The 12,442-nt window shown below is 41.9% G+C and overlaps 1 long non-coding RNA gene across 1 annotated transcript in view; it reads left to right on the forward strand.

Annotated features, from left to right (window-relative positions):
* The first annotated feature begins 3,945 nt into the window (after positions 1 to 3,945).
* Positions 3,946 to 12,442, forward strand: part of LOC133257225 (uncharacterized) — a 51,016-nt gene continuing 42,519 nt past the window's right edge. The window contains exon 1 of the long non-coding RNA XR_009739461.1: positions 3,946 to 4,075. This is a non-coding gene — a long non-coding RNA (uncharacterized LOC133257225). The remainder of the gene's footprint in view (positions 4,076 to 12,442) is intronic.

A 12,442-nucleotide genomic window follows, 5' to 3' on the forward strand; every position in this document is an offset into this window, starting at 1 on the left:
CTCCTGGCAATCTTGATTCCAGCCTGTGCTTGCTCCAGCCCAGCATTTCTCATGATGTACGCTGCATAGAAGTTAAATAAGCAGGGTGACAATATACAGCCTTGATGTCCTCCTTTTCCTAATTGGAACCAGTCTGTTGTTCCATGTCCAGCTCAAATCTAGTCCAGTCTCAGCACTATTGACATTTGAGGCTAGATAATTGTTTATTTTGGGCATTGTTTGATGCATTATATAATACTTAGTATTCCTGTCAGTAATAATTTGGTAGTTGTAACATCTGAAAATGTCTCTACCCATTGCCAAATGTCTTCTGGGGGACAAAATGGCACCTCTGTTTGTTTCAAAACCACTGGACTAGGTTAATCTTATAGAACAAAGTAGAACTATTACCAGCTTGTAGAAAAGCCCACTAAGAAGGTGGTGGGCTTTATTACTAATTTTTATTACTAATCAGTAAGGTCCCACAACAGAATAGAGGAGTGTCTGGTCATTTTGCATCCAAGCAAAGGCTAAGACTGTCAGGGATTTTTTTTTTAAATAGAGCACCTATTCTGGATATTATTTGTATTTGTAATTCCCATATTCTTAATTCTCCTATTCTCTATGTTCTTTTTGAAGCAAATTTCATCTCGAATGGGATTCTTTAGCACATCCTCAGCAAAGCACCAATGTGCTGGGGAGGACATAGAAGCTCTGGTCTTACTGTTTTTGAGTTACTGAACCTCTCTGTGTCTCAGGATCTCATATACTTCCTCTTGGTCAAATCCAATATTCCATGGTTCTAGAATATTGCTTCCTGTGATGTCAAGCCATTAACTTTTTCTAACTTTGTTTGTCTTTTATAATTAATGGTGTAATTTCTAAACCCTGAGAAATCCTTACCCACTCAAATCTAGATCTCCTTGGTGAGGTGATTTAACTCTTAAAATCTGAAGGAGAAGAATAAGATAAAATTTTATGAGCTTTGGGTGAGATATAAGTGGCCATTGCCTTTTGCTAGCAAATAAAGGGCATGGGTGAGCCTCAAAACTCCTTCCTGAAAAAGTATAATGGTGTGCCCATAGAAGGTAATTGATGTATAGTAATTGGATTAAATAAGATAAAAGTACCTTACGATGCAGTAGATTTTATGCCTAGAAACCCACCATTTACTCTGATTCTTAGAATGTTCCTGATTCCCATTTTAATATTAACATTTTTTTTGTATATAGTCTCTAAAATGATTATGTTATATTATGATAGGTCATTTTTGTCATGTAGCTGTCTGACCACATCATTCTAATATTAAGAGATAACATCTGTATACTTTCACATGTGCGTGCATGGTCAGTCGTGTCTGACTCTTTGTGACCCCAGGGACTGCAGACCGCCAGGCTCCACTGTCCATGGGATTCTCCAGGCAAGAATCCTGGAGTGGGTTGCCATTCCCTTCTCCAGGAGATCTTCCTGACCCAGGGATTGAATCTGTGTCTCCTGCAGCCTCTGCACTGGCAGGAGGATTCTTTACTACTGAGCCATACTTTTGTGTAAAACTGGATAAATGTGTCCATTGCAAAGATAATAAGCCAATGTTCAAAGACGATAATTACATGCTATGATAGTCAGATCCACAGTTGCTTCTTCCAGTTGAATTAGTCGTAGCATCAGCCTAAAATGTGTTCACTCCTGAGGCCCAAGAGAGCTGCCCAGCCTGAAACCGCACTTGAGGAAGATCAGGTGAATAAACCAAGGATAGAGCTAAACCAGACACTGACTGACTAGAGATAAGAACGAGATCATGACAAGAGGAAGGAAATGTGTGACATTCACAAGCAAGGATGTCACCCACCCTTCTATCTATTATAGGTGGTCCATTAGCTTTCTTAAATTGACTCAGAATTGGCTAGGCTCTTCGATGCTTCAGTAACAAATGACACCCAAATTTCAGTGGTTCCCAATGATAAAAGTCCTTTTCTGCTCATACTCATCTCGGGTCCATGTTAATACTACTTTGTGCTGTCTTCATTCTAGGACCCAGACTAATAGAGCAATTCCTCTTTGGAGCACTGCTGGTCATTAAGCAGAAGGAAAAAGAGAGCCTGGGCATTATATACTGGCCCTAAAACTTCTGCATATCAGTCACTTTCCACAGTTTTCACTGGTTAGAGTTGGTTGCATGGCTAAGCCCTGTCCATAAGGGACTGAACTATGATTTTCCTGCGGGGAAGGGGCTGTGTGTGTTTGGAAACAGTAACTTATGCTGCCATTGTTATTTTCCTTGCAGAATTCATCAATGCTCAGAAACAAGCTGAACGATGTAAGCCTGAAAAATGGAGGCACAGCTGTGTGTGTCCGTCCACAGATGGAGAATTCGGAAGCAGTTTCTTGGTCTCATCACCCCCCTTTTCCTCCTGCTGAGTGGGTGGGGAATCTGAAGCTCTGTTATCTTTTCCACAGCCTCCTGTTAACTTGGGGAGAGAAGACACTGGCTGTGTCCCCCCAGTGGAGTGGAGATGACAGCTGCAAACGGAAATACTATGTTTTCTCCTGTAGTTCCCCTGTCAGTGCATCTGTGACTGTGTGGCCACCTTGCTAACTAACCACTTGTAGAGATGTTTAGAAATTCATGTGTCTAGCCTTATTACAGCCAGATCATTCCACCAGAGCTGAGCACGCATATGTGCCACCAATGAGCTGCTAGTTAGTTTGCCTTTGCGGGCTTCTTTCCTTCCAGCCCCCATTGCTTATGACATGTGTGTTGTTGAAATGGTGTCAGAGTGAAAAAAATCTCTCCTTGACTGAGAGAAAAACGGGCAAATGTGGCATGGAATGTGTCTGTATAAATTTCCTGTGTTGCCTTCATCCCTTGCATTTCAGGAAAACAGCTTGTTTAGAAGTTCTATTCACTGTGCATCAAAATGCAGATTTGTCTTTCTTTTTTCTGTGTCATAAAACAGCAATGCCTCCTGAGTATTTGGTAAGCTGCAACTCTGCGAAAGCTCCCGAGCAACCCCCAACAACAGACTTAGAGCTCTAAGAGTTGATGAGGTCAAACGTTAAGTGGCCGCCTGTTTAGGCAGCCGGAGGACAGATTTAGATTTGAAGTTATCATCTATAATCTACTAAGTTCATGATTTTATGATATGATTAGGCAGGCTTTTCTCTGCCATGGCCTAAAAATAAGATCACGCAATGGAAACTGAATTCATTGGATGTATAAACAGCCCTCGCTCTGAGATGGGGCTTTCTCTGGGTCAGATTTCTTGTGATTGGCAGGAGATTGTGACAGCTCATATTGTATGTTCCTAAGAGGATCCTGGGTAGAAATGGTCAATTAGAACTGCCACTCAGCTTCTTCTAGCGTTGGCTGCTAGTGGACTGCCACTTGGGCTCTGAACTAGCTGTTAAGATGGGGAAATCCTGCTCCCCATTGTCATTGGGTTAAGTGGGGGTGATTCCAGGAAAATCTTAATTGCATGCCTATGTACCTAACATTATAAATCAGCAAAAATGAGGCAACTCATGCTGTAGGATAGAATTAGCCATCCTCCAGTGCAGGTACAGGAGAAATTTTTTGAGCGGAATATTTCTCCTGATTGTTGTCACAGCCACAAAGGTGGGTCTGCCTCTCACTCCACTACTGTAGCTTTCTCCTCTCTGTGCAAAGATCTTTCCTCACTTCCACTACACGCAGACACGTTCTAGCAGAGTATGTAGTGACACAGCCATGCACATGGCTTGCCTCTCCCCTTCCTGCTTCCAGCGCCCTGATTTCAAGGTGAATGAGGTCAGTCCAGAGAGCAGCTGGCTGGAGCTAGCCCTGTGCTGATTTTTTCCCTGAGTTATAAGGGATGCTGCCAAGTCATTCACCTCACCCTGCATGCCTTGTGATGTTGTAAAAGCAAATAGAAGGAGAGAGTTCAGTCCAATTTGGAAAACTTGACAAACAGGTGGGAAAGACAAACACAAGTCTTGTCAATGCCATTGGGAAGAAAATGTCATTGTGCTGAAGGTGAGCTAGAGAGAAGGCTGAGTTTGAACACAGAAATGATTAGGAAAGAGAGAAGAGAAGAGAGAAGGGGAGAGGAGAAAGAAGGTAAGAGAGGGGAAGGGGAGGGGAGAGAAAGAGGTAAAAAGCATTCTAATGAGGAGAGGTAGGTAAAATGAAGGAGAAAGATTCTCCCATTTGTCAAAATGACCTGGAGCCTTTCTTTCAGATTGAATTGAGAGGAATAAGGAAGCTCCTAGACAGATGGGCATGGAGTGAGCTTGGGCAGGGCAATGGGTGAGCAGCCAGTCTTGAAATAGATTCTGAGGATGTGGCATGTGTTGGAACACTTCTTCCATGGGGCCCCTCCTTTCTGAGTTCATTCTGCAATCTCCTGGGACTCAGCTGAAAGTGAGGCAGCCCAGAATCACCCACCAAGGGTGTTGGCTGACACCTCCCTTATGGCCAGTTTTCCAGGTACTGCTGAAGCCATCTCTCAGTCCAGGTTGGAATGGACTGGAGAACCTTCCCCACCAAGTTGCTGATGCAAGAGGGCGCTCCTCCAGCCAGTCTACCACCTATTCCTTGTGGTCTAGTCTAGGGAGTCACTTGTGGCAACTCATTTAGAACAAGAGCTTATTGGGATAATTCCATCAGAACATAAGTGCTCTGTCCTCTCAAATACACATGGCTCTATTGGGGACTTTGATGGCTCATTTCAACAACCAGTACTCCTGGAGTTCTATGAAAAAAGAGGTTAAAGCTCAAAATAAATTAGAGGCTGGTTTGCTGTTTTGTAGGAATTAGCACTCGAGTCAAAGAGGGATGACTAGATCACATGAAAGAGCAAAAGGTGGGTGAGGGCATATACTGAAATGTTGAAGCCGTGGCCAGACTTTTAGAGCCCATTGAGATCAGAGACAGTGGGGTCGCTCAGAGCTGTCCCTTGGAAGGGCTGGGACTTGGATTCTGAGGAGAGGATGAGACTGAGGAGAGGAGCCAGGAGAGCATCCGAGGTCAGGCTGAGGCAGCTGGAGCAAGCTGTGTAACCTGGGAGCGACAGTCTGTGGGGACAAAAACTCAAGACTTGGAAATGATGTGTTAACATATGAGACTTGAATGCTAAGTGCTAGGGTTTCCCATCCTCAACATGATAAAAGTCTCAGTCTTAGAATTAAAGACTGACTTTTATAATACTTATTGAGTGACTACTAAATGATTGGAACTATGTTGGCCCTTGCATATATAAAAAATTTAAGGACGATACCAGAACACAAGAGTACCTAGGTTTGGGTATGATTGGTTTATCTTTGGAATTATGGGGAATTTTCTTTTTCATTTAGTAGTGGAAGAGAGATCACCAAGGTATGTTGGAGCAAGAATTGTCTCTTATTGTTGTTTGGGGTGAATTGGAAATGGCAGGGAGTATGACTAGAGCTCTAGGCACCAACATTTATCTGCTTCTGGAGAAGTTGAATTTAACTTTCCAAAACCATCTTGAAATCTAAATGTTCAAAACAAAAATCCATCCCCTTTCCTTCAAAACTTAATCTCTCTCCCAATCTTTTTAGACTTTCTGATATAGTGACAAATCATTCAGATTCTAATTATCAATGGCGCGTGTGCATGAGAGAGAATTGAGAACTGAAATATATAGAATATATTTTATATTTATAAAAAGTAAATATCAAGTTAGTAGCATTGTTGCTAAAGAGAAAACTGGAGTCATTTACAGATGAAGGATTAATATATTATACCAAACTCACATCAGGACATTTAGAAAATAGGAAAGAATAAAGTTGGGATGGGATCTTAGAGTCTCCTAATACATCATGAAAATCATGGCAGACAGTAAAAGAGGTATTTTCTCATGACACCTGGCTTCTTAAAGGTCAAGAAGAATTAATGGTAGCTCAAAGGTTAGGCTGCAATTGACTTAAATGCACTTCTGGGACATGGTCCCAGATGAGAACACCAGCTTTGTTTCACTTAGAGAGGAAAGGATTAGGAATTCCTGATTTAGAACATTCCAGTCTGTGAAGGGGTTCATGGGCTAACAAGGAGAAGTTGCTTTCCATCTGGAGATGACGCCAGGAAGAACTTAGATATAAAGAAGACATTTGTGACAGGGTGGATCACAAGATGTTGAAATATGACATCTCTGAAAAATTCCATGAGTTCTATTTTGTAATTCTCTTTGCCTTCTCTTCTGTCTCAACTGTCTGTCAAGTCAGCATCCTCTTATCATTTCTTTGCTTCTGAAATGTCCCTTTGGATTAAGAAGCTTTGACATATCAAGTTTGTAAGGAGACATTCTATTGCAATTCTTTGTACTTTGCACCACCACCCACTCCTGTATACTAAGTATGTTTTGAGCCACTTCAGTGTGATGGGTAACGTAAACACTAGAAAGTTGAGAAGAGGCTCGCTTAATTCATCTGTGCTTACTTAGTAGCAGTTGGCATAGGCTGTGGGGGTTAGCACTGAAGAAAGCAGACACAGGCCTGACTTCATGAAGCTTACACTTCAGTGGACACAGCAGAGAGATATACACCTGAATGTGTTGCAGAATGATAGATAATGGTCAGTGCTAAGAGTATGTCAAGGCTGTATATTGTCACCTTGCTTATTTAACTTATATGCAGAGTACATCATGAGAAATGCTGGACTGGATAAAGCACAAGATGGAATCAGGATTGCCGGGAGAAATATCAATAACCTCAGATATGCAGATGACACCACCCTTATGGCAGAAGGTGAAGAAGAACTAAAAAGCCTCTTGATGAAAGTGAAAGAGGAGAGTGAAAAAGTTGGCTTAAAGCTCAACATTCAGAAAACGAAGATCATGGCATCTGGTCCCATCACTTCATAGCAAATAGATGGAGAAACAGTGGAAACAGTGTCAGACTTTATTTTTTTGGGCCCCCAAATCACTGCAGATGTTGACTGCAGCCATGAAATTAAAAGACGCTTACTCCTTGGAAGAAAAGTTATGACCAACCTAGACAGTTTATTAAAAAGCAGAGCCATTACTTTGCCAACAAAGATCCGTCTGGTCAAAGCTATGGCTTTCCCAGTAGTCATGTATGGATGTGAGAGTTGGACTATAAAGAAAGCTGAGCACCGTAGAATTGGTGCTTTCGAACTGTGGTGTTGGATAAGACTCTTGAAAGTCCCTTGGACTGCAGGGAGACCCAACCAGTCCATCCTCAAGGAAATCAGTTCTGAATATTCATTGGAAGGACTGATGCTGAAGCTGAAACTCCAATACTTTGGCCACCTGCAGAGAAGAACTGACTCATTTGAAAAGACCCTGATGCTGGGAAAGATTGAAAGAAGCAGGAGAAGGGGACAACAGAGGATGAGATGGTTGGATGGCATCACCGACTCAATGGACATGAGTTTGAGTAAACTCCAGGAGTTGGTGATGGACAGGGATACCTGGTGTGCTGGAGTCCATGGGGTCACAAAGAGTCGGACACAACTGAGTGACTGAACTGAACTGAGGGGTTGGGTGGTGGCTGTGATTCTCTATATTTGATGTGGCTGATCTGGGAAGGTTTTTCTGAAGAGCTGGCATTTGCCCGAGGTCTGAAGAGTGAGAAGAATGTCCAGGTAGACCTCTGGGCAAAGAGCCTCTGAGGCAGAGAGAGTGGTCAGTGTCAGAGTTCTGAGTAGGCATGTCCTTGGCCTCTTCAAGAAATAGTTGCAGGCCATGTGGCTGAAACTGGAGAAGGCGAGGCATGGAAGGTGAGGGTAAGTTCAGGTGACATCAGGCTTCATGCACTTGTTGAGTGTTTCTGGTTTTATTCTAGTATAATGGGCAATTGTTGGAGCTTTTTGAATAGAGGAATGATATGACTTGACATATGCGGAGAATAAGGTGCGACAGAGTAGAAGCAGGAAGCATAGGGAAACCAGTGAAGCCCACATGTTTGAAGAAACCACAACCTAACAAAGAAACAGACATGCCCATAGGTGTTCAGAGTACAGTGCTCAGAGGAAGAATCAGGAGGAGAATGTCAAAGGGTGATGAATACCTCAGGGAGGTAGAAATGAACTTGGCCGGACGGTCCAAGGAGGATCCCAGAGAGAGATCACATCCTAAATGCATCTTGAAGATGAGAATTTTTCAGATGGAAGAAAACAGAACAAGCACTGCTGACTGAAGGAGCTGTGGCTACAAAGGGCTGGCTAGGCGGACAGAATGTAACTTGTTTGAAGGACACCAAGCAGTTCAGGAGGGCTGGAAGTCTGTGTCTCAGGTGACCATGGCGATTAGCAAGAAGGGTGGTTGGAAAACCTAAATAATGGCAGACTCTGGAAAGCCTCAACTGTTTGTGACTTTAGTGTACAGGCAATGCATTACGAACCACTAGAATTGTGAGTGGGGCTTCCGAAGCGGTGCAGTGGTTAAGAATCCACCTGCCAATACAGGAGATGCAAGAAATGCAGGTTCAATCGCTAGGTTGGGAAAATCTCCTGGAATAGGAAATGGCAACTGACTCTAGTATTCCTGCCTGGAAAATTCCACGAACAGAGGAGCCTGGTGGACTACAGTCTCTGGGGTCACAAAGAGTTAGACCCAACTGAGCTCACACTCACACACACACACAGAATTGTGAACAGAGGAATAAGTGATGACATTTGTAAAAAGTGACTATTTATATGTCCTTTAAAACAAAGAATTTGGAACATGCAGAGGTGAATTTAAATCTTGGCTAGAATAGGTAGTACTTGTGTGATCATAGCTAAGTTTTTAATATCTCTTAGCCTTGGTTTTCTTGTTTATAAAATGAGAAAAGAAGTATCTACTTCAGGAGAGTTATGAAGATTAGATTTTTAAAAGTGCTTAGCACTTTTAAGGAGAAGGCAATGGCAACCCACTCCAGTACTCTTCTTGCCTGGAAAATCCCATGGACAGAGAAGCCTGGTAGGCTGCAGTCCATGGGGTCACCAAGAGTCGGACACGACTGAGCGACTTCACTTTCACTTTTCACTTTCATGCACTGGAGAAGGAAATGGCAACCCACTCCAGTGTTCTTGCCTGGAGGATCCCAGGGACGGGGGAGCCTGGTGGGCTGCCGTCTATGGGGTCGCACAGAGTCAGACACGACTGAAGCGACTTAGCAGCAGCAGCACTTTTAAGCTGGTCCATAATAAGGCATCATGTACTAAAGAGTTACTTCTATTACTGCAAAGAGTTGGAGTGCAGAGAGATGGGAGGCAGGCATACTATTGAGAGGACCATCCCATTAATGAAGGGGACCCATGTCAAGGGCCCTAACTCTGGTAGCAGGAGAGATGGGGATAAAAAGGAGATTCAAGAAATATTTACAGACTGATTGACAGAGTCTGATGGCTATGGGAGATGAGATATCAGGAAATGAAAATGTCTCCAAAAATTTTAGCTTATACTCATGGGGATTGTTGTGTGACGTGATCATTATTAAGACCTGAGAGAATGAAAGAGGAAAAAATATCCAAGGACTTCTTCATCTCTCTAGCAGAATGTTGCTTTACCATCCTGCTCAAACTACTCTCCATGGAAAAGAAATAGTTTCTTCCAGAGAATACCTAAGAACTACCAAGAAGAAGAAATGGGCATGAAGTTAAAAAAAATATATGGTTATCCACTACAGTGTCTTAGATTGGGCTTTTCTAATGGACAATGGTGACATCTCATATATTTTATTTATTTATATTTTAAATAAGAGGGCTATCCTAGTACTATTGATAAGCAGACATTTGTAAATAGTCTTTTATGCTGGGGTTGAAATTGGTGATGAGGTTGATCATGTTGACACTGGTCTTTTGTAAGATGATGGACAACTGTCTACACTTCGGGAGGCTTCCAGGAGGCACTGATAGACTTGGATAAACTCCTGTTGGCCTCCCCACTGCTGTGCTTCCATGACACAGCTGTGAGGCCTAATACCGCGTTATGAAATGAGTGATCACAGATGGTGCCTTGTGCATTTAGCGCCACCTCTCAAGTCAGTTCCAGAGGTTGTAGAAATTGCCATATTAAAAAAATGACATTTCTTTTTACTCAGGGATTGCCTTGTAAATAGTAGCAACTCAGGTAATATTCTAGAGTTCTCTGGATAGGCTTCAGGAGAGGTGCATAGACAGGGGCCCAGAGAAAGGTCTCCATTCTTCCCATTTCCCTGAGTCAATGCAAGCTGAACACTTACCCTGTGGAGCTGCATCACACACATATTTTGCCCTGGATAATTTCTTTAATATCAAAGAATCAAGTTTATACTAGCTTAAGACACATTGCAAACAACAGTACTTCCTGGACTGAGTATGAGTAATTAGCTGTGAGAGGCATGACCGTTTGGCCCCCAACCCATATTGACATTTTAAGACTTATTATAGAAATCCACATAGTGTTCATAACATAAAAGGCTAGCCCTTTAATGAACATCTTATCTGGGAAGCCCAGCTACAATATATTTCTAGAACCTCATAATGATCACGTTTACTTTATGCTCTGGTGCTCTTAAGCTAAAAAGAGGAGGGGGTGGGGGGTAGGGAATGGATGGAGAAAAATGTTAATTTAAGTTCTGTGGTTAAGACCAAAGCAAAAACTCCACAGTGTTGCCATGTTAGAGTGGACTGCAAAGCAAGTACAAGGACTTATTTCTCATAAATATTCAGCAACATCTCTGTGTTTTCCTTGAAGTGGCAGCAAATCCAGGAATGGAAGGTCTTGTTTTCCACAACTGCTTATGAGTTTGTTATGCTTGGGCATAAATTACAGAAGCCACGATTTCAACCACAGTGGAAAAGACTATAAAGATTTCTGCCCCTTATTAACTACTGTGGGACCACTAATTTTATGAATGGAGTTAAAAGTTCTGAATAGGAACAAAATATGTGGTAAATACACTCAAAAGCACTAGGAAGAAAATTTCACAGTAGTGCTGCCCAGACCTGGGGCGGAGCAGAGGAAGGAAAGAGAGAGAGAAAGAAAAGGAATAAAAACTCCACAGATCTCCCCAAGCCTGGCAGTGGTCACCCGCCAGTCATGGCAAACAGAAGTGCGCTTTCTGTGCTAAGTAAATAAACTTAATTGTAAGTTTGTAAGGCCACAGAAAGTATAAACTAAAAGTTTTGAGCCAAGGCCTGAAATGTCTCCATTGGAAGTTCATGGAAACAAGAACTATCTTTTTAAAAATCAGAATTGAACTGGCTGGAACTTGTAACTGCCCAAAACAGAGCCCCAGGGGCCAGTGGTTAAAAATATGATTTTTATAAACAAATCTGACATTGCAACTAAATGCAAAATCTTATGCAGATAGTATCACTTATGTGTGTAACTTGTTTAAGAGCTACAAGAAAAAGGAAGTAAAATTGACCTGTAACCTTTTGTTTAGCATTTTCAACTGTCTATATTTTGAAGTAGACAGTGGTGTACCCTTAGCCCTCCAAGATTAAGAATCTATTGGCATTTTCCTCTGAATTTTTTATGCATATTTTAATAAAATTCAGTTCTAAGTGCATGCTGTAAACATAAAATATCCTGGGTGCAAAATTTAACCTTGCTACAGAACTCCTGGGGGTGTCACCAAATTCATTCTGCTGAATTGAAACTTAAGAGAAACATTATAAACAACACTTATCTGAAGTCCTTCCTCACCCTCATACTCACAGGTTGAAGATAGAGGTAGTTTCTTTTCCCTCTGGAAATTTATTGGCCAATATTTCCCTCACTCCAATTTAATCTCCTTTGATATTTGAAGAGAAACCACAAAACACTAGCTGTTAATATTCTTTTAAGCCTCACCCTCTTGCTTCCTTGTCTCTTTGGTTAGATCTGCTCTTAATACGCCACTTTGCAAATTCAATTAAAATCATACAGCTCAATCCTATGAGTTTGGGTAACCCTGGATAGCAATGGTGATTTCAAGAATTACGACAGAGATGTAAAATCTCTCTTAGAGTTGGATGGTTGGTTTACCAATAATTCAGATGGAAAAGACTGTTTCTTAAAACCATAAATATTTAACATGATTATGACTCATTTGCTCTTAGTTCCATTATTCCAGAAGATCATGTATCGCTCCTGAGAGTGTTCTGAAACGCCTGGTTCTGATTTGAGTTTGGATCACCTTCCTCGTGTGTGAGGTCAGTGTGTGTGTGTTCTTAGTGTGACCCAAACGCCATTGTCTCATTTCAGCCCCTTTGAAAATCCACGTTGGTAGTTTGCCAACCTTTCCCCTCTTCATTCTTAAGCTTACAAACATTCTTGAGTCTTTACGATGATCAAGAGGATTTTGTTGTTGCTTATTTGCATGTTGCTTTCATTGCTGAAGCAGTGGAAGTAAAATTAGCTCTCTGTGCCTGAAGGGTCAAGGATGGATAAAGGATGGTCTGGTGCAATTGGAGCTTTGGAAGAGATTTACCAGATGGGATGATTTTTGAAGAGGTTTGGTCATTATCTTGGATGCGGTACATGTAGTACTT

Source organism: Bos javanicus, chromosome 11 (genome assembly GCF_032452875.1).
Source record: "Bos javanicus breed banteng chromosome 11, ARS-OSU_banteng_1.0, whole genome shotgun sequence".
NCBI lineage: Eukaryota > Metazoa > Chordata > Mammalia > Artiodactyla > Bovidae > Bos > Bos javanicus.